The 25,049-nt window shown below is 43.6% G+C and overlaps 1 protein-coding gene across 1 annotated transcript in view; it reads left to right on the top strand.

Moving 5' to 3' along the window:
• The first annotated feature begins 16,479 nt into the window (after window positions 1-16,479).
• SMOX (spermine oxidase) overlaps window positions 16,480-25,049 on the top strand; it is an 83,683-nt gene continuing 75,113 nt past the window's right edge. The window contains exon 1 of the mRNA XM_082244194.1: window positions 16,480-16,601. The gene's annotated coding sequence lies outside the window, so the exon portion shown is untranslated. The remainder of the gene's footprint in view (window positions 16,602-25,049) is intronic.

The raw sequence follows: 25,049 nt of genomic DNA on the forward strand, positions 1-25,049 counted from the left end.
TTACAAACTTTTATTAGGTTTCAAAAAGTGGTAGAGAGATACTAACATCCTGAAACATAAAATGATCACATGATTAAAGAAAATGTCAAAAAGTACAAAACACGGCTAAAACAGCCCGATCTATAAAAGTGTGCAATTATCAAAGCACAAATGTAGAATAAAAAGAAAGAAAGAAAGAAAGAAAGAAAGAAAGAAAGAAAGCAAAGGGGGGGGGGCGAAGGGGGGACTTTTTAAAGGGGTACCGTCATGAGACCAATATACATAATTAGACATGAAATATAAAAAGTATCATTTTTATTGGGTTGAACAATTATATGTTGTTCAACCCAATAAAAATTATACTTTGTATATTTCATATCTAATTATGTATATTGGTCTCATGACGGTACCCCTCTAAAAAGTCTCCCCTTCGCCCCCCCTTTGCTTTCTTTTTATTCTTCAATATTTGGGACATGGGTACCTATATTTTAAGTATCCCATACCTACTGTATACCTTTTCTGAGTCTGTCCTTATCAAAGCACAAATGTAGATACTAATACTGATAATGCAATTATTTCAGGAAGGATAAAAGAGATGACATCAACAATAAAATACTAATACATATGCAGTACTAAACATCAAAATGGAATCACTCAAAGTGCAATGATCGAACCAAGGTGACTATTTATTTATTATATTATTATATAATTATTATTCATCATAATAAGGCATAGCGTGGTATAAGGTGTGAAAGAGTTTTTCCACTCTATCAATAGACTCTACACGGAGTTTAACCGCCTACCACACTTGTACAGCGGCACGTCAGCTCTATTGTACGAAACGATGTACCTGTACGTCAATTGGTGTAATAGACACTGGGAGGCGTGCGCCACCGTAGGCGTGATAGGGTGATTGGACACGGGGAGGTGATTGGACAAGGGGAGGTGATTGGTTAACAGTAATATCCGCGCTATGGAGAAATAATCCATTTCTAGATGTAAAATTTATTTAAAAATGTCTGCTGCCTACCTCTAACATATAGACCAACGGTCAATATTGAATTAGTGTGGGGGTAGTGAGGTAATTGGCGCTGCCTAAAATTGGTTGTAATTACGGGTAATATCTCATATGTATGGGGTCGGTTCATATATATATACACATAAAGTGCAATATATAAAACAGTATAAAATATCCAAGTAATCAATTAATCCAGTGAATAAAAGTAATAATACTAAAGTGACTTAGTGCAATAAATCTGTGCGCATAATTTCCAACTATTCATTAAATATGCGTGCGCATGTGCAGCAGTGATAGATTGGCCAGATAATACTGGCTGTGGTATCTAAGATTAGCCGAAAGGAATAATAATTAAAAAAATCATAAGCTGCTAATCAAAATCAATAACTAGTTAAATATATATGATAATAAGGTGGTTAGCGATATAAAAAACTTTGATAAATAGAAGTGATAAAGTGTTATCTGTGCGAGAAGAAATATAATTTAGCTGTGAAAAGAGTAAAATATGTATTTCATATATAGTAAAAATAGATCTCTGGCAGTAAAAAGTTCAATCGTTTGGGTGAATAAAAAGCAAGTTCATATGAAGTCCATATAAAAGTGCATATAAAGGTGGACTGTTGCGGTATTCGGCTCCGTGGGCGTTTTTGGTGTTCCCCCAAGGTATAAGAGTGCCGGGTGTGGAAACAGTGCACCCTTAGTCCCAACTTTTCCCGCACTCACCAGAAATTATTGAGCCTCAATCAGACTTGGAATGGCTTTGCTGACCTTTACATATGAAAAAAATGAAGCCCTGACTCTGACTTTGTTCACATGTTTTTTTTACTACTCCTCTGACAGGATCCATGGTTTATGAACACGAGGGGCATATAATTCAAACAGTATACACGGCCACAGGATAGGAATCAGCTACACCGACCACCTGCGATCATTCCTGGGAGAGGCAGAACAGCGAGAAGATAGAGATCTTGTGTTTCTGCTAAGCAGGTACAGGGATCTCTGTCTTCCCCCAATCAGAGCATCCCCCACACAGTTAGCAAGCACCACCTAGGCACACAGATCACCCCTGATAACCCCTTCACTGCCAGTGTCATCAGTACAGTGACAGTGCATATTTTTTAGCTCTGATCACTGTATTCGTGTCTCTGTTTCCCAAAAAAGTGTCAGTTTGGCATCCGATTTATCAACTGCAGTGTCGCAGTCCCGCTAAAAATCACTGATCGCTGCCGTTACTAGTAAAAATAAGTAAATGAAAATTACATAAATGTTTCCCCTAGTTTGTAGACGTGATAACAACAAAGTGATGCAAACCATTCAATATATACACTTATTGGGATTTTTTTTTTTACCAAAAATATGTAGCAGAATACATTTTGGCCAAAACTGATGAAGAAATTTTATATTTATTTATTATTATTTTTTATATTTTTTTTATTGGATGTTTTTTTTTTAATCAAAATTGACGCTCTTTTTTTGTTTATAGCGCAAAAAATAAAATTCGCAGAGGTGATCAAATACCACCAAAAGAAAGCTCTATTTGTGAGAAAAAAAGACATCAATTTTATTTGGGTACAGCATTGTACGGCCATGCAATTGTCAGTTAAAGAAACGCAGTGCCATATCGCAAAAACTGGCCTGGTCATTAAAGTGGAGTTCCAGCCTCAAAACTAAAATTTGACATCTGGTTGCTCTAAGTAACCTGAAAAAGAATTGGATAATCACGTTTTTTTTTTTGGTTTACTTACCTTCTTTTTAAAGAAAATATACTTTACTTCCTTCCTCTTCCTTCCTCTTCCTCCCTCTGCGGCCGCGGCCCGCGCCGTGACTTCCTCCTTGCGTTGACTCCTGGAAGCCGAATGTCATCGCTCCCAGAAGTCAATGCGCCTGCACCGGCCCCGCTCGTCAGTTCCGGTGCAGGGGTGTCATTCCCTGCTAAACAGCTTCTAGGCATGCGGCAGACAGATTGGACCCCTAACTGACATTTTTTACACTTTTGGGGGTACCAGTGACATTACTACAGTAATCAGTGCTAAAAATATGCACTGTTACTGTACTAATTACACTGGCAGGGAAGGGGTTAAGCTAGGGGCGATCAAAGGGTTAAGTGTGAGCCTAGAGGGTGTTTTCAAACTGTGGGGGGAGGGGCTTATGAAATGATCATAGAGATCTGTGATCCTATATAGAAGGATCACAGGAGCTCTGTGGTAATTTCAGAGAAATGAACGGTCAGCTGTGTTTACAACAGTTGGCTGTCCTTCTCTCTCAGCGGGGAACGATCGCGGGTGCCGGCGGCAATCGCGGCGGCCTGTCCTGTTCATCGGCATCCCCACTGCCTAGTGGGGGCGGGAGCGTGCCGCCAGTGGCACGTGCTCGCCCCTCAGCACCACGTGTGCGTGGCCGACATAGGGCTACACCGTAAAACTGCGGCGGGCAGGCGGCAAGTGGTTAACCCATCTCCACCTGGCCAGATTTAAGGTGAACCTGTAATATCCCCACACTTACTAATGCTCCATTCACATATTGGCGTCCCGGATCCCAGGAAATCACAGGACGCCCGTGCGATGCGGTGCGATTTTGCCGTGATTGTCACCCAACAAAATGCGGTAAAATCATGCAAATAGAATCGCAGGACGCCTGTCACCCAAAAGAAGTACAAGAAACAAAACAGTAGCAGCAAATGCAGCTCTACAATGGGGGTCTCCAAATTTATCAGTACGAGGGGAAACGTTGTATATTTTACAAATATTCATGAGCTGAAAAAAAAATCAGTTCTATAAATAAACGCATTTTAATGAGTTTTCTTTAATTTTTTTTTTGCAATTAGCGTAATATGATTTAGAACCATAGAAAAAAAACTTCAGCAAAACAAAGAAAATTAATTCCAAATCTGAATTCCAATCCGCTGCTGCGGGCAGAGAGGAGTGAAGGTTGGCCCAAGAAGTTGAGTGTGACATGGGAGACCGGGGTCACTCATGCCTTGTCGGTTGCGGAGTCGGGGCCTCTCCTGGGCCGTGGAAGAGGAATGCTGCAGTTCATGATGCAGCTAGAGACCATGCATTCTGTCAGTGGACAATGTCTGTGAGTACCAAGGAGCTTGCCAGGGGTCTGCCCAGGAAGGGGACCACTCCAGTGGGGTCAGTGGACAGAAGGTCAGTGCACACAGTCAGCGAGAAAGGGGGTGCCAAGTTAGACCCTGAAGCGTAATTCATTAGATAGTTCACCTTTCAAAATGTCACTTCAGTGGCAGGGTGAAGCAGTGGCCTTGCCGCATTCAATGCAGATAGAAGTCCTCAAGATTGTGCATAGTTGTAAAGTTGGAGTATCCCATTCATCCCTTCTGCTATTCAAGTTCCTAAATAAAATCCCAAAAAATTTAACTTTGGAGAAAAACAATTCCCAAACATGGATGGTGTGAAGGTGGCGGGTATCAGACCCCTGGCCCTCTCATCCCACTCGTGACCAAGGACCAGGCAATCTCACACCCTGCCGTCACTTGCGTAACAATGCCACTCTCAGCTGCACACCACAATCTAGATGCCCGTAGGCTGAGAGCGATTGTCACCGGCCTAATTAAGCAATTAACCCTTTCTCTGCCACCACCACCACCGCTACGTTTGAGCCCAGCGGACGCTCGTAATTTTAGAAATACCAATTATGACTTTAGAATAATCATCTGTAACACACACTGTCACCGCAGACAGGAATGTCCAGGGGATTTATTCTAGACAGTAGCGCTCTTCAAGAGGCAGGTTCTTTGGTTAGCTTGCGTTAAGAGCTTAGAGACAAAATTAACACTTTTCAAAATAAGGTTTAATTATAAAAAAAAGGTTAAAATTGGTGCAAATAAAAATATTTACAGAAAAATGGGTTACAAAGAAATAGAGACACAATTCAGCAATTTAGAAAAATAAGATAAAGAATTAGAAATGAAGATACTTGCAGTCAATGTCCTGAGTAGTATCAGAGTTTCAGAAGCTGAGCATATGTGATCGGTTCTCCACTTGATGTTTCTTCCTTGATGTTACGTACATGAGAACTGAGAAACTCATCAGCTTCTCTCTTTTTTCTCTGACCCGCAGGGGGTGTCACCAGGGCTCCTTGACCAATAAACACTGGGGCCATGGGCGGCCCTGAGGCTCAGCAAATGCCAAGGAACCTCCCTTTTAGACATATTTGTAACAGAATTCATATCTTGAAATATGTAAGGGTTACCTTCTTTAAACTGCTAGTCCCTCACTCAGCAGGTGGTTTGCCTTCAAACGATACCAAATATGAATATTTTTATCATACATGGAATATCCTATCGCTCTTTTCTATTTCATGTGCGATAGGGGGATCATGCATGGTCTTGTTTCGTTCAGTATTTTATTTGGCATTCAAATATATACTTTCTAGAGACATATCTTGGCTGTGTTTACAATTATGAATTTGTGTGTGAATGTATTACAGTTCTAATGGCCAGCTGGGCAGTGTGGTATTTACGAACCAGCCTGGTCAGTCTTAATGACTTACTCGTTTAGGGCTTTACAAGCTGGCCTGCCATCTGCCAGGCGTCCTGTCTGCTGAGATAAGGTTTGCTTTGAAGTAACAGCTCTTTTGAAGTTCACATACTAATGTTAAGTGACCCAGGGAGTTAATTAGTTTGAGGAGGGGGCTGGGTGAATCAGTGGTCTCTGGTCTACCTTACCTGTTATGGCTGCTTTACACAAAATGGTTGCCTGACAAAATGGGGTTCCAGCGCACGATACCATTACAGATGGCATAGCGGTAAGCAATGCCTGGGGCCAAAGTGAAAAAATAGGGTGGAACTCCACTTTAAGGACTCTGGCGACTGCCTGCATTAAAATGCCTCTAGCTTTCACTACTTCAAGACCGCATTACTTCATAAAATGGCTCATGTGGTATTACAGTTGCATTTGTTTTAGTGAATTTCAAAAAAAGTTTTAAAAAACGGTAGGAGGTATTTTACCGTGGATCTTAGATAGATACCACTTTGCGAATGGAGCCCTTCTTTCTTACCTATCTCACCGCACCTTCAGTGTCACTTACAACTCTACTTCCTCCTCTCCTATTCCTCTTACCATTGGGGTTCCCCAAGGTACTGTCCTTGGACCTCTCCTATTCTCGATCTACACCTCCTCCCTGGGTCAGCTGATAGCCTCCCATGGTTTTAAATATAATTTCTACGCTGACGATACCCAAATCAATGTCTCTACCTCTCGGCTCACTCCATCAGTCTCCTCATACACTTCACTAATTTACGAACAGACATATCAGGTGGTGTCACACCACCTCCCCAAACTCATTCTATCCAAAACCTAGCTTATAATATTTCCTCCCCCCACATGCCCCTTCCCCACACTTCTCTGTCAAGATCAATGGCACAACTATCTGTCCGTCCAACCAGTCCAACCATGGCAGAGTGCTAGGGGTAGCCCTGGACTCTGAATTGTCATTTCAGGCCCACATCCAATCCCTGTCCAGCTCTTAACCTGCGCAACATCTTCATAATACGCCCCTTTTTAACCAACAACACCACCAAGCTTCTAATTCATTCCCTGGTTATCTCTCCTCTCGACTACTGCAACTCCCTCCTCATTGGATTACCTTTACATAGACTTACCCCCCTTCAGTCCATAATGAACACTGCTGTAAGACTCATCTACCTTACCAACCGTTCAGTGTCTGCCACCTCTCTCTGTCAGTCCCGCTACTGGCTTCCACTCACCCAACAAATTAAATTCAAGATACTATCAACAACTTACAAAGCTATCCACAACTCGGCCCCCAGCTACATCACTAAACTGGTCTCAAAATATCAACCAAACCACTCTCTTAGGTCCTCCCAAGATCTCCTGCTCTCTAGCTCCCTTGTCACCTCAACCCAGGATTTCTCCCGAGCTTCTTCCATCCTTTGGAACTTCCTACCCTAATCTGTCCGACTATCTCCTAATCTATCCATCTTTAGACGATCTTTGAAAACCCTTCTCTTTAACCGGTTGCCGACCGCCACAAGTACATATACTGCGGCAGTCAGCCCCGGCCAGGCAAAGTGACATACCGGTACGTCACTAGCCTGGGAGCCGCTTCGGCTCGTTCACAGACACCTCCGTGCATGTGACCGGCGGACCCGATGTCCGCCGGTCACTCGCGATCGTCCGCTGTGAAGGGAGAAAGGCAGGTGGCTAGTGTAAACAAAGCCCACCTGTCATTCTTCCCTGTGTAAAAGCACTGATCTAATGGTCCTGCTATGTAGGACCGATGATCTGTGCTGTTACACACACAGCCACATCCCTGCACAGTTAGAAGCACGCCCCTAGGGACACACTTAACCCCTCCCTCTCCAATAAAGTTAACCCCTTCCCTGCCAGTGTCATTTTTACAGTAACAGTGCATATGTATAGCACTGATTACTGTAGTAATGTCACTGGTCCCCCCAAAAGTGTCAAAAATGTCAGTCAAGGGTCCGATCTGTCCGCCGCAATGTCGCAGTCCCGCAAAAAAAATCGCAGATCGCCGCCATTACTCGTTAAAAAAAACCAACAAAAATGACAAAAATCTTTCCCTTAGTTAGTAAACGCAATAACTTTTGCGCAAACCAATCAAAATACGCTTATTGTGATTTTTTTTACCAAACATAGGTAGCAGAAAACAAATTGGCCAAAAAAGTAAAAAAATTTTGATTTTTACATTTTTTTGGGGGGGAATTTCATATAAAAAAAAATGTGAAAAATATTGTTATTTTTGCAGAATTGTCGCTCTTTTTTTGATTATAGCGCATGATCAAAAAATCGCACAGGTGATCAAATACCACCAAAAGAAAGCTCTATTTGTGGGAATAAAAGGACGTCAAATTAGTTTAGGTACAGCGTCGCACGACCACGCAATTGTCCGTTAAAGTCACGCAGTGCAGAATCACAAAATACCCCCTGGTCAGGAAGGGGGTAAAATCTTCCGGGGCTTAAGTGGTTAAGGAAGCCTATCCTGCTTCTAATACACTGTGTTTTTACTTTATCAATCAGCTTATCTCCCACAGTTATTACCTTTTGTATCACCTGACCCTCCCTCTTAGATTGTAAGCTCTAATGAGCAGGGCCCTCTGATTCCTCTTGTACCAAATTGTATTGTAACTGTACCGTCTGCCTTCATTTTCTAAAGTGCCGTGCAAACTGTTGGCGCTATATAAATCCTGCATGATAATAATAATAATAATTCATAATAAACGCTCCTAGGGGTATAAGAAGTGGTTGACCTTTCTCTTGCTCAGTCACCTATTTTCCCACTCATTATGAAAGCACTGACTTCTTTTGTTTTTTGGGCATTAGGAGAGATACCTTGCCATAGACACACGTAAACTGCAGGAAAGAAAAACTATTTTTAAACACAGAAGCCTTCTAAATAATGCATTTAAAAACAGGATGCGCTCTTGTTTGAGTGTTCATCGGTGTATTAATCTGCATGCCTAAGTGGTTATTTTTGGGGTTTACTGCATGTTTTCCTGTGTGGGATTTATTGTTTTTAATGACTTGTTATTTTTTGTCATTTGTATAATTAATGAGTAGGTGTGTGCTTTGTGCTTTTGTTACTTCTGTAAATGGCGATGACTAAGGATTTTATTTGACACGCATACACTGTTTTTATGGTCTATGGCGTGCAATGTGGTTCAATCACCCAGCCAGTCATCCAAGGTGATCATCCTTCCTGAGAAGTGGAGAAAGGTCAGTAGTCAGTTCCTTAAAGCAGTTCTTCCGCTAATCTGCCACATTTGGCACCTTTCAGGGGGAAAAGGGGACCGGAAGATTTTGCTGCTTCATGACCAGGCCCTATTTTGCGATTCGGCACTTTGTTACTTTAATGGACAATTGCGCGGTCGTGCGACTCTGTACCCAAATAAAATGAATGTCCTTTTTTCCCCACAAATAGAGCTTTCTTTTAGTGGTATTTGATCACCTGTGCGATTTTTATTTTTTGCGCTATAAACAAAAAAAGAGCAACAATATTGAAAAAAAATATATATATATTTTTCACATTCTGCTATATAACATTAAAAAAAAATGTTTAGGCCAATTTGTTTTCTGCTACATATTTTTGGTAAAAAAAAATCCCAATAAGCGTATTTTGATTAGTTTGCGCAAAAGTTATTGCATCTACTAACTACAGGAAAGATTTATGTCATTTTTATTGTTTTTTTTTTTTACTAGTAATGGCGGTGATCTGCGATTTTTTGCGGGACTGCGACATTGCGGCGGACAGATCAGACCGCTAACTGACATTTTTGACACTTTTGGGGGTACCAGTGACATTACTACAGTAATCAGTAATAAAAATATGCACTGTTACTGTAATAATGACACTGGCAGGGAAGGGGTTAACAGTATAGGTGATCAAGGGGTTAAATGTAAGCCTAGGGGAGTGATTCTAATTGTGGGGGGGTTGTGAGATCATCACAGAGACATGTGATCCTATATAGCAGGATCACATAGCCTCTGTGATCACTTCAGGGAGAAGGATGGTCGGCTGTGTTTACATCAGCCGTCCGGGCATATGCAGTTTTAAAGCGTGACATGTTAGGTATTCATTTATTTGGTGTAACATCATCATTTATATTTTACAAACAATCCGGTTGTGTATTGTGGTTTTTTGCATTAAAATTCAAAAAAGTTTATTTCTCTTTCGTTCATTGACGGACACAGCACCAGATCTTCTTGACCCTTGGGTTTATGCTGCTCCCTACAGGAGTAGGACACTAGGCGGTAAAAAAGTTTGACTACACCTATAGGGCAGTCCCAGGGGGTATACTCCCACTTCCTGCTATAGGTCTTCAGTTTTTCTCTGCCTAGTCAGGAATGAGGACTTCGTTCCTTGCTGGGATCTCTGGTCTTAGCATTTTTTTTAGCTTTGGTTTAGGTGGGCTCCAGTTGTTCCTTGTTGAGCTCCTGTTTTACCTGGTTGGCTATGTTTAGCCATTGGGAAGTGTGTTTTCTTGCTGTGTTCTTCCCACCCCTTATGTTGACACTGGTTTGGAACGTCCCAAGGGTCAAGAAGATCTGGAGCTGTGTCCCTCAATGAACGAAAGAGAAAACTGGATTTTTGTCTTATCGTAAAATCCTTTTCTCTGATGTTCATTGACGGACACAGCACCCACCCCTCTATTGAGTTGGGTTTTATGTTCTTCTGACACTGCTTGTTATAAAGCCTAAAGACCTATAGCAGGAATTGGGAGTATACCCCCTGGGGCTGCCCAATAGGTGTTTTTATCTCGTAGTGTCGTACTCCTGTTGGGGGCAACATAAACCCAATGGTCCAGAAGATCTGGAGCGGTGTCCGTCAATGAACATCAGAGAAAAGGATTTTACGGTAAGACATAAATCCATTTTTTTCCCCAAAAATTGTGTTTGAGAAACTGCTGCACAAATATTGTGTGACATAAAAAAATGGCAAAACCCACCAATTTATTCTCTAGGGCCTCTGCTTTAAAAAAGAATATATAACGTTTGGGGATTCTAAGTGATTTTCTAGCAGAAAAAACAAAAAAACAAAACTGATTGTTACATATAGACAAGTGCCAGGAAAAAAGCCTGGTCTGGAAGTGGGCGTGACACTGCCCTCGTAAGGACTGCTGGATATCCACTCTGCGGGACCCTTGGTTACCAACACATGGCAATAAGGAAATGCAATTTTTACATTACTCTTGGCTCTCACTTCAATAAACAGTCCAGGGGTATTGGGTTGTTTTTGTTGTTTATTTTGTAATGGGGATAGGAGAAGGAAATAGTGGGATACTCCAATTTACCTATTCACAATCTCTGAGGACTTATATTTTCTCTACTTTGCTTGTAGGTATGGAACAGCCAGGTTGTTAAATCATCCTGCTACTCTAGATGAATGTGATTAAAGCGGAGTTCCGGGCAGAGAAACGTTTTTTTTTTTGAACATACCCCCGGGACAGTCAAGGCTAGCACATTCCACAATGGCTAGCCTCTGATCTGTCCCGGTTCGCACTTACCTTTTAGAAGAAATACTTACTTAGAAGTTTTCTTCCACAGCGTTTCCATCTCGGTTGTGGGCAGCTGAAGCCGGCGCGGTCCTCTTCTCTGTCTTCTTCCGCGTCTTCGTGTCCCAGAATGCACCGCACCGGCCCCTCTCGTCACTTCCGGTGCGGCGCCGCATTCCTAAACAGCTTCTGGGCATGCCCAGAAGCTGTTTAGCAGGGGAATGCGGCGTCGCCCGGAAATGACGAGCGGGGCCGGTGCGGTGCATTGATTCCTGGGAGCTATGACGTTTAGCTCCCAGGAATCATTGCGAGGCAGGAAGTGACGGGGAGAGCCTCGGCGCTGGAGGAGGAAGCTGTCATAGGTGAGTATTTACGATCGTCAATTACAAGGTGAGTTTTAAAAAAAAAAAAATCTAACTATCCAATTCCTTTTCAGGTTAGGCTGAACTAGCGGACGGGCACAAAAAAAAAATATCGTTTTTGTGCCCGGAACTCCGCTTTAAGTCTCTTGCTTTCTTTTAAGACAACTTGGAGAATAATATCTTATTTCATCTTCAAGATACTCTCCCTAGCATCCTCTTTCTGTCGACACCTGTCCACTGTCTTTCCTATGAGCAGGGGTGGCCCCCTCAGGTCAGGCCCCTTGACACAAGTCCCTGTACTCACGATACTGCAGTCACAGGGTCTCCAGTGTCTCCCCTCTGTTAGCTTCCCTGGACCTCTGGGTTCAGCTCCTCTCTACCGCTCTTCTGGCCCTCCAGGATGACCTCCTGCAACCACATGTCACCTCTACAGAGGAGGAAGCAGCTACCCCCTCCCTCCGGGACTCCATTCTCCAACGAAAGACCCCGAGCACATGTGCTCCTGGCTTTTATACTGTATCCCAGTGTGCCCTGGGGCGACCTGCCCTCTGCCAATCATCAGGACTGTATCAAAAGCCTATGCACCCTTTCATCAGGTATCCTCCCACTGTCCAACATGCCTCCCTATTGGACCAGCGTGAAACACTCTCTAGACAGAATGAGTTGCACTCTGAGCACAATGAGCAGACCTCACTAACAGATCCTGCTCTCTGGTAGGCAGAGAACAATATAGATTTACCTGCAGCTCTTCTGGTAAGCAGATAGAGCCTTAAAACTATACTCTCTCTAAAGCACCTACCTAGGAGGGTGCTACATGGGTATATAAAGAGAGGACTGGTTCCATTTATACAGAACACAGACAGTGCTGATCAGATCCATGACTCTGCAAACTCTGTATAGCTCCAGCAGTTTGTACTCCAGCCACAGGATGAATGGAATGATTTTGTCTGTCCAGTTTACCAGCCTTACAGGTACACATTAAGTGCCCCTACAAGCAAAATTAAAAAAAAAAAAGTATTTTTCAGGTTTTACTTATTTTACTGTATATGCATTTTTATCAGCTTAACGTGTAAGTTGACCTTCATCAACCATATCCAAAATTCCGCCATGCAATCCATATCTTCTCAATAGTTCATACCATCGCTCCTCCTGTTTGAAATGCTGCACCTTCTCCTAATACACATGCAGCCTTGGGGGGGGGGTCTCCCCAAAAAAACACTGGTCCTTTCTGTTCTGCCATCTGCAGGACAGGCTGAACACTACAATTGTGTGCCCCCTAGTGGCCACTACTAATCTAAATGGCTAGTGGCTTAGTTTGAGTTTGCCAGCTTCTCAGTCCTGATGGTTCTCTCCCTACCCCCAGCTTGTAATTGAGTTACATTTTTTTTTTTTGCGTTACATTTTTTTTTGGGGGGGGGGGGGGTCCCCGTTCCCACTTCCGTAATCCTTGCCTAGGCAAGGATGACATTATTTTCCCCAACCCTCTTCTCCAGACTGCGGGACCATTGACAAGGTGGTGCACAAGCTCGTGCATGTGCAATGGGGAGGTGGGCTGTGGTCTCTTAGGAAGTCACAGCTAGCTTACCCATACCAAAATGGCGGTGCTGCTGGAGACACTCAACAGTAAGAAGAACCAGCTATGGGAAGACAGCTTTGGACTCCAGGCACAGGTAAGTACTTGAGTTTTAAAAGTATTTGTAACTGCTAACGTTTGAAAAATAAAAAACTAACTGAAATTCCTCTTTAACACCCTGGCGCCAGCACCTCCCAGCCCTTTAAGGGGTTTAGGATGTTTGGGAGGCGGGGTTTATGATCATGTGACCCCTGTGATTGGCTGTCACCGATTGGGAGATTTCTGTTAGTTGCAGATAACTGTGTCGGGAGGGAGCAGGGCACGCCTCTCAGCACAGCAGTTTTTGCAATATTGCACGCAAATATGTGGCCGCTTGGTGCCAAGGCCCAACTGCCGAGAGGCCGCATATTGGCGTGCTGTCGGCACCAACAGGTTAAGCTGCCAAGACAACAGATGGTGGTGGGCAGTGCTGCTGCCACAAGTGACCCATTTAAGTCAATTGGGCCACATTACAACTGCCCTGCAACACGGTTGCAGTGCGGTGGTCTGGGCTTTACAGGGTTAAAACAGGAGGTGGTTCAAATGCCCCTGAAAAGTGATCCACTGTGGATCGCTCTTTAGAGAATGACACATTTATAAATTAGTCCTTACACAGATTCATAGCAATAGGCATTAGTGAAGAGGGAGGACCTGGGTTAGGCCAGTAGCTGTAATCTCTTTTAGGCAGATATTTTTTTCATGTAGTATTAAGAGCTGCAACTTTATTAGACTGTTACATTGTCACCAACCAGGGAAACTTTCTCCAGCACATTAATTAGATATGTTCCCAAGATCTTCATTTTATAATCTGCAATGCCCAGGTGATCCAGGTCCGTCAGTGCAGGTTCCATGAATGTTTTGACAACAATTGATTTTCAGGATTTGCTTCCATCTGACCTTATTGGGATTCGCATTAAAGTTCTCAATTTAAGGATTTTTGTGATGCAGGACTGCGCGGCAAATGTGAGCCAAGTGTTTGAAATAAAGTTGCGGCTCAAACTATTCACTTACATGGGGACGTTTCACTGGCGATGCCACCTGTCAAACTTGGCACATAGTGTTAAAATTGCCCCACTGTGATTCAAAGCTTCACAGCTGCCGCAATGTGTACCCATCAGAGCGGCACCAATGTAGGTGGGTGGTAGGAAGGTGGTAAAAATGCTGATCAATGGTCTGTGTCCATGGGAAAAGAGTCTGAAAGATCAGTATGAATGTGTATAAGAATAAAAATCATCCATAAATATTACAACAATACCATGTCATATATAATAATAAGGAAAGATAAGGGATAAGAAAATATATTTGTAATATTAATGAGGAGGAGGAGACACAGCTATCAGGAGGAGGTAATCCAGTTCCTTTTTTTACTGCCATATATATATATATATATATATATATATATATGAAATTTATATATGAAAGAATATTGGGCAGACTAGATGGGCCAAATGGTTCTTATCTGCCGACACATTCTATGTTTCTATGAATGATTTGTTAAATTAATGAGGAGGGGGTGCACAGGTTGTAGGAACAGGTAATACTATAATATAATAATAGGGAGGCATTACTATAATATAATAATAAGGAGGAGGTAATACTATAATATAATAAGGAGGCAATACTATAATATAATAATAAGGAGTAGGTAATACTATAATATAATAATAGGGAGGCATTACTATAATATAATAATAAGGAGGAGGTAATACTATAATATAATAAGGAGGCAATACTATAATATAATAATAAGGAGTAGGTAATACTATAATATAATAATGAAGCAAGATTATAATATAACAATAAGGAGGAAATACTATAATATAATAAAAATTGGGATGTAATACTGTAATATAATTATGAGGTAATACTATACTATAATAACAACAATAATAATAATAATGAGAAGGCAATACTATAATATAATAATAAAGAGGAGGAAATACTAGAATATAATAAGGAGGTAGTACTAGAATATAATAATAATAATAATAATCATAATAACAACGAGGGGGAAATACTATCATAATAATAACAACGATGGGGAAATACTATATTAAAATAATGGGGAGTTAATACTATATTATAATAACAAGGAGATAATGCTATAATAAGATAATAATACTAATAATAATAAAAATAATTATAATTACAATAATAAGGGGGGAATACTATAATATAATAATAACGAGTGGGAAATACTATAAGATAATAATAAGGGAGAGATTACACTATAATAAAATAAAAAGAAGGTAATACTATAATATATTGAAAAGGAGGAGGTAATACTATAATGTAATATTAAGAATAAGGCAATACAATAATATAAAAATAAGGAGGAGGTAATACTAAAATGCAATAAAAAGGAGGTAAGGAGGTAATACTATAATATACCAAAAAGGAGGAGGTAATACTACAATATAATAATAAGGGTGTAATATTATAATATAAAAAGGAGGATGTAATGGTATAGCCTAATAATAGGAAGGAGATAATACAATAATAAAATTCATCACATACAGTATTTATGAGGAGGAGGGTGTACAATCTGCAGGAGGAGGTCATACTGTGTTATATCTTTGAAATATTAATAAGGAGGCGGGTGCACAGCTCTCAGGAGGGAGTGATCCAATCACATCACATATTCATCACATACAGTATTTATGAGGAGGTGGCTCTTCTATGCAATGTAAATGGATAAGGAACGCTGCTTATAATATTATTGAGCTCTAAGAAGGAGGTGGTGATCACATATTGATGATGATGAGGAGGTGATCCAATCATATACTATATATATATATATATATATATATATATATACATAGATAGATAGATAGATAGATAGATAGATAGATAGATAGATAGATAGATAGATAGATAGATAGATAGATAGATAGATATATACATTTGTTTATATATACATATATATACAGTATATAAATATGTATATAGATAGATACGGAGGACAGATCTCTGTAATAATGGTGATGAGAAGAGTGCACGGATTGCAGGAGGAGGTCACACAATTCCTATATATTTGTATTTATTATATTTGTAGGAATGAGGATAGATAAAGTTAATATTAATGAGGGGGGGGGGGGGGCGTGTGCAAAGCTGTCAGGGGGCGGTGCTCTTGTGTGACATATTAATGAGGTGGAGGTCACATAATGTTATAGTTGAAGGAATAAGAATAGATGACGTTAATATTAATGAGAGGGCTGTTGTGTGACATATTAATGAGGTGGTCGGAGGTTATACAATGTTACATGCGGTGTATAAGGACAGATATTTGTAATATTCATGAAGGGAGGGATCGCGCAGATTTCAGGAGGAGATGACACCTTGTATTTGTAGGAATAAGGAAAGATAAATGTGATATCAATGAGGGGGGCGTGTGCACAACTGTCAGGGGGCGGTGGTCCTGAGTCACATATGAATAAGGAGGCGGGGTCGGATTATATGATCCGGCTGAGTGGGCGGGAACGCTCCGTCCTCCCGGTGGGCGGTCCCTCCTTAGTGATAAACACAGAGCAGGTCGTTGCGGTGTCAGTGACGGCGGATCGGTGATCGGAGCGGACGGACGCACGGCCGGAGACATCCAGGGAGCGGAGCTGTGTTCACCCCGGGGCTCGGAGGAAGGTAATGATTGTGGTGGGGGAGGGGGACAGACAGGTGCTCTTTGCAGTGACATCTGCAGTGTGGGATGGGATGGATATCAGGAGACGTCATGGGGGTCCCTGCAGTGTGGAGGGGGCTGCTGGGGGAGGGGAGCTGCCAGCATTGCTCCATGTAAACAGAGGGGGAGGGGAGATCTGGGATGGGGGGGTCTGTGCTGAATTGGGGGGCCCCCCACCCTCCCCCCATTGAAGGCTTTTCTTCATCGTACATCTATCTGACCATCTGTGGTTGTCGCAGATCTTTCTGATCACATTGACCCCCCCCTCAATACACTGCACAGTGTCCCCCCCCCCATACACTGCACAGTGTCCCCCCCCCCCCATACACTGCACAGTGTCCCCCCCCCCATACACTGCACAGTGTCCCCCCCCCCCCCCATGCACTGCACAGTGTCCCCCCCCATACACTGCACAGTGTCCCCCCCCCATACACTGCACAGTGTCCCCCCCCCATACACTGCACAGTGCCCCCCCCCCCATACACTGCACAGTGTCCCCCCCCCCCCCCCCATACACTGCACAGTGCCTCCCCCCCCCATACACTGCACAGTGCCTCCCCCCCCATACACTGCACAGTGCCTCCCCCCCCATACACTGCACAGTGCCTCCCCCCCCATACACTGCACAGTGTCCCCCCCCCCCCATACACTGCACAGTGTCCCCCCCCCCCCATACACTGCACAGTGTCCCCCCCCCCCCATACACTGCACAGTGCCCCCCCCCCCCATACACTGCACAGTGTCCCCCCCCCCATACACTGCACAGTGTCCCCCCCCCCCATACACTGCACAGTGTCCCCCCCCCCCCCCCCCCCATACACTGCACCGTGTCCCCCCCCCCATACACTGCACAGTGTCCGCCCCCCCATACACTGCACAGTGTCCGCCCCCCCCATACACTGCACAGTGTCCGCCCCCCCCATACACTGCACAGTGTCCCCCCCCCCCCCCGTTAACACTGCACAGTGCCCCCCCCCCCATACAGTCCCCTTGATCCTCTCATTGAACAGCTTTCCATCCAATCAGAAGACGGATCGGATGGTTCTGTACCCCATACACCTGAACGATCGGCGTTCTTTCAGTTGGATCATCCGTCCGGCACTGATCAGAATCATTGCGTAGAAATCAGTTGATTTTACTGGAATCTTCCTCCCAATTATTCTAGGATCCAATTATATCGGCCATCAGATTGTTCTGTGTGTGGCCGTCCTTAGATCTATGGGCAGCCTTGTATTTGCTGGGTCCTGATTGGGTACACAGTGATTGGACAGATCAGGTTTGTCCTTGTGTATGATGAGCCTTGGGGTCGTCTCCGGCTCCTGCCTGAGCGCATTTTCCGCTCCTCACCTATAGGGCTGCCAAATGACCTCTTTTTCCAAAATTGGTGCTGCTCCAAGGTCCGAGGGCCAAATCCGGCCCTCCGGCCCATTTCATGTGGCCCTCGCATCTCTCCTGCAGGGGAGCTCCAGTCTCCTCCTCTGGTCCTCCTTCAGACCCTGCACTTCTGCTTTGCAGCTTCTTCCCAGCAGCAGCACAAGGGAAGGGAATGCACTGTGATGTAAGGGAGGGTGGGGGACTCACCTTCTGATGGGGGGGGGGGGGTCTCTTGACATCATATGTAAGGGTAGGGGATGCTATAGACGTCCGGTCTTACAGTTACAATTGGCCCTTTTGAGGGCAATCCTAATGCTGATGCGGCCCGTGATTAAATTGAGTTTGACCCCCAACCCTCCCCATCACATGCATTCAAAGATGCGCTAGCCGCAGTGATGGTGAACCTTGGCACTCCAGATGTTTTAGAACTACATTTCCTATGATGCAAAACTACACTGCAGATTGCAGGAGCATCATGGGAAATGTAGTTCTAAAACATCTGGAGTGCCAAGGTTCGCCATCACTGCGCTAGGGGCTTAATAACGCTACGGGCTTAATAAGTATTGGCACCGCCACATGTCTGCTAAAGGCCGATGTGCTTCTGTGCAATTTTTAGAGCTCTATCCCGACCCGCACTAGTGTGACCCCAGCCCGGCACTTTCCGATCTGATAAACCTTCCGACCAATCGGTGGGATGGAAGACGCAGCTGGATTCGGTTGGAATGTCTGACTGTCCAATGACTGTATTGTTGGCGTCCTCCTTTCACGCTGTACAGCCAGATTGTATACTTTCCTTTATAGTGACGTTACACTATACAATCTGATTGTATATTTTTATTGCACCCATAAAGAGATTGTACAATCTCGGAGCGGCCGCTCAAGGTTCAGCCAAAGCCAGACGGATTTCAATCAGTCTATGGGCAGGCTGGTTGTACGAAGGTTGACAAGTTGACCCTTGCTTGTCTTCAGTACAAGTAGCCTGTTGGGTTTTTCTCATTCGATCAAAGTATTTTGAAGGTAGGGAGGAAAAGCCCCCCCCAAATAAACACTGGCCGTGTCATTGAGGGAATGGAGTGATTTTGTTTCCTTCCACTCATGGTTGAATGAAAGAAAATTGCATGGCATTCCTTGTTGTATGATCTCCATTACATACACACTTCAATAAATAATCAATTTCTTTCCCAATCAATTGCTCACAATTGGAATAATTGATCCATAGTCGACAACACGATCAATCCGGATGCCACCCCTGGGGGAAGTGGAGTTTGATAGTTGGATAATACAATCGTCAATCAGTGACGTTATCTGTGAGTCTACCATGCAATGTTCTAATCCGATCAATTGAAATCCAATCCAATTCATGTCAAAACCAAAGGGGGTGTGTGATTATGGGGGGGGGGCTCTGATTGGATGGGGTGGTCTTATTTTGTAGGGGGTCTTTGATTTGATGGGGGAAGGGACTCGCATATAGTCCTCTGATAATATAGGGACCACATTGACCTGATGAGGTGGCCTCTGATTGGTTAGGGGCGACTCTGATTTAATGGGGAGGCGCTGAATGCATGGGGTGGACTAATTTAGAGCAAAACTCTATTGTGATGGGGAGGGCTCATTTTGGGAGAGAGAGCGAGAACCTATGACATACTGGGGTTACTGTGATGGGGGGGGGGGGGGGGTAGGGGGCCTATGGCATGATGAGGTGACTGATGGGGAGGACTCATGTATGAAGGGGGACCTATGGCATGATGAGGTGACTGATGGGGAGGACTCATGTATGAAGGGGGACCTATGGCATGATGGGGTGACTCTGACATAAGACCTCTGATTGGTTGGGGGCAAGCTGATGTATAGGGGAGGCTCGGATTGCCTGGGACAGACTCCTTTATAGGGGGACTCTAATACGGGGGGGGCTCATGTATGGGGGGGGGTCTATGACGTTGACAGGATGAGGGGTCTCTGATTTAATGGGGATGCGCTGATTGGATGGGGGTGACTGATTTAAAGGGGGACTCTATTGTGATGGGGAAGGCTCATGTATGGGGGGGGAGACTGACATGATGTGGTCCCTCTGATGAGGGGGGGTCTATGACATGATGGGGTGACTGATGCGGGAGACTTATGTATGGGGGGAGCCTATAACATGATGGGGTAACTCTAACATAAGATGGCCTGTAATGGGTTGTGGGAAATCTGATGTATAAGGGAGGCTCTAAATGCATGGGACAGACTCCTTTTTTATAGGGTGTGATTGGGATATATATATATATATATAGGCTCTGATTGGATGTGTCTGATAGGGGGCCTCTGATGTGGTGGGGGCAATGTTGGCATCGTAAAGGGGTGACTCTGACATGACGAGGGTGCATTTGATTGGTTCGTGGTGATGCAGTGAGGAGGGGGTTCTTAACTGAATGGAGTGGATTTCGAGGTGATGGGGGGTGGGGCGTATTTATAGGGGGGCCTCTGATGGGATGGGGGCAACTCCTGACGTGTTGAGGGGCGACTTACTCTGATTGGTGCGGGCGGACCTCTGATGTGAAGAAGGGCACTGATATCCGTTTTAACAATGTTTGTGTGCATGACATTTTAGATTGTAAGCTCAACGAGCAAGGCCCTCCTATTCCTTCTGTATTGAACCATATAATTGTACTGTTCCCCCCCGCATTGTAAAGCAAACTGTTGCCGCTATATAAATCCTATATAATAGACTGAGGCTTTGGTTTCCCAGTGATAACTAATAATTACATTTTAGACTGGGGGGGGGGGGCTTGAGATTTTATCTATAATATAATTGCTATGATTATTATTTTTATTGCTACTTGTATAGCACTGTTATATTATGTAGTGATTTAGGCTTCATTCACATGTCAGCGTAGCAATCGCGGGCAGAATCACCACGATTCTGCCCGCGATCCGGAAATCATTACAAATCGCGGGACGCCTGTGTGTTGCCCGTGATTTGCAATAGCACCCCAAACGCTGTGCGATGTTGCCGCGATTTGCGCCTGCCGAATCGCTGTAACATTGCGCAAAAAAATTGTGGGACACATGACACCCAAAAAAGGTACAAGAGCTTCTTTGGGGTGTCATGCGTCCCGCAATTTTTTTTTTTCGCAATGTTACCGCGATTTGGCAGGCGCAAATCGCGGCAACATCACACAGCGTTTGGGGTGCTATTGCAAATCACAGGCAACGCACAGGCATCCCGCGATTTGCAATGATTTCCGGATCGTGGGCAGAATCGCGGTGATTCTGCCCGCGATCACTACGCTGACATGTGAATGAAGCCTCATGTATTATTATTATTATTAATGATGATGATGATGATAGTAATATTGTTACAGATTCTTGTATAGTGCTGTCCATATACACAGTGCTTTACATATATATTGTACATTCATAATCAGTCTGAGATTTTATATATTTTTAAAGGGTGCCACAACTGGGGAAAAAATTGAGAAATGCAGGACTAAGAATTTTTTTTTCCTTAAATGTTTGAATGAATGTAGATGCAGATTCGCTGGACGAATATCCATGCACATTTTGAATAAATGAACCCCAAAGTGTGAATGTGGGGGCCCTATGGGAACACATGTGGGCTGCAAGGTTTCTTGGATGTGCAAACTCCAATGAACCTTTTTGAAGGTCCGATCGTTCCCAATGCAGAGATGCGATTCCGTGGTGTATGGCGCTTTCCTGCCCATTACCCGTCATTCGTCCTTTTTTTTTTTTTTTTTTTTTTTTTTTTTTAATCCTCTGACCCCATTTTGTTGTAATTTCGGTTGTCAGATGTGTAAACGGCATTGTTCGTGTCTTTTGTAAACTCTGCGCACAAAGCCTTCATTGACTGTATTGTGCTTCCCATCGCCTTCCTTGCTTAGCAGAAATGCCGCACCGGTGACTTTCCTCGACCCTGGAAGCTTGCAATCTGCGAAAGGACACTAAGCTTTTCCTTTGATTGCGGCCAGGCACGGCACGTTGTTGTGTTGTAGGGTCAGAGCGTGTGTGAATTGTGGGACACGGAATCTTAATGTCAGCCTGCAACATCTGGCAAGCCAGCTCATGTGGATGTAAACTGCGGCTGTGTAGTGGAACGCAGCGTGTGCTGGCACTCGTTCAGAGCGATCGGCAAGCAATTAACGAAGCAATCATAGAACATCCCTGCTGCACATCAAACGGTAGAAAACACGGGGGGCTGCGGTAATGAGGTGCATGGCGGCGTCCTGAAACGAGAGATGGCATTTCTGTGCGCCAGTTAAAGGGAGATGTGTGCACGGCCATAGTGACATGAATGAGCGTCTACATACAGGATCCTGGCAGAGATGCGGCATAAAGCATGAAATGGGGGTTTTAGTGCTTGCAGTTAGATGGGTGAAATCTTCCCTTTCCATTAAATGTAAAAACATAAATGTGTATGCACATAAATTACTGACCTCGGACACGGGTTTTGATTTTACGGATCTGCATATTGCTTTACTGAGCTCTATGCAATGTACGCATGAGCCCAATAGAAGACAATAGAGCTGAGTTCTCGTCTTAGTTCACACTTGAGCTGTTTTTTTTTTTTTTGTTTTTTTTTTTTTTTTAGTTGCGTTTTTTGTTCAGACATTTTTTGCGGGCATCTAAGGCTTTAGCATTCATTTTGCAAACCATTCATAAATTGTTTATGGGTATTTCTTCAGTTATAGTTTAGACTTGTATAACGGATGCACACGGCCTGTTTGACGTTCAGGGACACGCATTGGCATGGCTAACCAGTTCGGACCAAAGGCTGTGTTCATGCAGCTGCTCTGTCCAAATGGGCATGAATGGGACTGCCTGTACATGGATGCATGGAACACTTGTGTATGGACAGCCCTTTTGATGGGTCTACATATAGATATGCCCATGTGAATGAGGCCTCAGGCCAAAGAATCCCAACGTTCTGTAGGAGTCTATAAGAACTGGTACTTATTTGGGCACGTGGGTTAGAATTGTCTGAGCTGCCATAGATATCCTAGAAACGTAGAGTGATGGCTGAAGACCCGATAGCCCTGGACAAAAGACGGCCGACATAGCCATTCTTCTTCAGGCCGGGAGGCAAGTACTTACAGCCACTGCTGGGACAAAGTCCTCTAGAGCCCAGGGCAAACATGCTAAACTTCACCCCTCCAAGATGTATACGCATTATTTGTCATCAAAAATCCCCCCCCCCCCCCAAAAAAAATAAAAAAACTTCAACACCACTAATCCTCAAGCTTACTCCCTAAGCCTAAGTTCCTCCTCGTTAATACAACTCTACTGCCTGCTGAAATCCCTCCAGCATAAATGGCCACCCCAAAAAAAAAAAAATCACCTCTCCTAGCGCAAATCCTCTACCCCCCTCAGATTACACAAACCCCCCCACCCCAAATTTACCATCCTGGCACAGATTACACCGCCCCCCCCCCCATCATTACTACTAGCATCATATCCCACTTGCCAAAAAATACATTTACCCTCCTTACTATACCCTATCACCCCCCCCCCCCCCCCAAATTTCACCTCCTAGAACAATTCTTAGCCCTTGCTGCCAAGTTTCCCTTCCCAACACAAATCTCGGTGCCTCCTTTTTAAGGGCTTGACTGGCTCTCCTTCCTGCCAGTGCCACAGACTAGCTATTTCTGCTCCCACTGACCAGGGAATTGATATAAACTGTAATTTGGTCTTATACCTAATTTACTTTCACGCTTAATCTTTACGGAACAGATGAATCAGATTTATCTTTTTATGTTCTTTTAAAAATGTAAGATAAAAATGAAGGCGCATGTCCCAGTTGGATAGATCTACCTTCTTGGTCAAAATTCAAGCCATGTATGGCCAGCTTTAGACGGCTGTTACCCAAACAGGTGTCCCCTTTGGAAGATTTCCCCTTGGCCTCTTCTAGTGACCACTATAACGATTTGCATTTTTCATCACTTTATGCTCTTGTGACAATGGTCACCAGGGCAACTCGAAGAGTGAATCTCCCCAGCAGGGACATAAATGGCAATCAAAGTTGACCAAATCTAACCTTTATCCAAAAATTAAAAAAAAAGGTTTTACCTTTTAATCACTGTTCTTTTTTTTTTTTCCTTGAGATGGAAGAACAGGGGTGATCTACAGGCAGCAGTAACCCATGACAGCCAATCAGAAAATCATCACTTAACTGATTGTACTACAGCAAAAACTGAAATGTAAAATGTTTGGGTTGGTACACTTTGCACGTCGTCATTGATTTTTGCATTGCTTAATTCCATACATGTGTTCTACTACTGACCCCGCTCTTTCTGAATTTATTTGGTTTCCATGGTGAATTTAAGCAGAGGGCTCTGTTTGGAATCTTTACTTCTTGTTTAAACTTGAAATCCCTGAAAGCAGATCTAATTAAGGCAAGGTCTATGCTCCTAAGACGTTTGATTATCGGGAAGGATCCTGTTAGAGCGATTTCGAAGTCCTGCTGGAGTAGATGTTGCTCGGGTGGTGACGTTGCAGTGCTGAGTCAGTCATCCTCTCTCCTTATCCACTATGATAACGTAGAGTAGAAAGACCGACGTGGCTTCATGTCCTTGTCTAACCCTTCCTGGCATTGGTTTTACTTATGTGGAAGGAGGATTCTGAGAAAATCTATGCAACACCGATCCTTTATAGTCTTTATCAAAGTGGCTATTACAAGAGCTTGTCAGTAACCCTTTATAGCAGCCCTTATCAGATTTTACCCTTTTGGACTCCTAGCTGTAATTTTTTTGAAAACCTCTGAAGCAATGTTTCGATAGACTGTTCTTAGTATTGCCATTTTTCACTTTGATTTGATTTTCACATGCTTTGTATTGGCATTTATCACTTTTTGATTTGGTTGATTTCCTTCCACTTTTTAAAAGGTCCGTTAGTTGCATGATCTGTTATTTTGCACTACCACCATTCTAATACTACCGCCACTAAATGACAGATCCCTGCCTGGCTTTTCAGCAAACCGCAGCTGGCCGGGGAATCTTTGATCTGTCATTCATTGGCAATAGTGTTAGAATGGTGGTAGTGCT

Source organism: Pelophylax lessonae (assembly GCF_965119305.1).
Source record: "Pelophylax lessonae genome assembly, chromosome: 1".
NCBI lineage: Eukaryota > Metazoa > Chordata > Amphibia > Anura > Ranidae > Pelophylax > Pelophylax lessonae.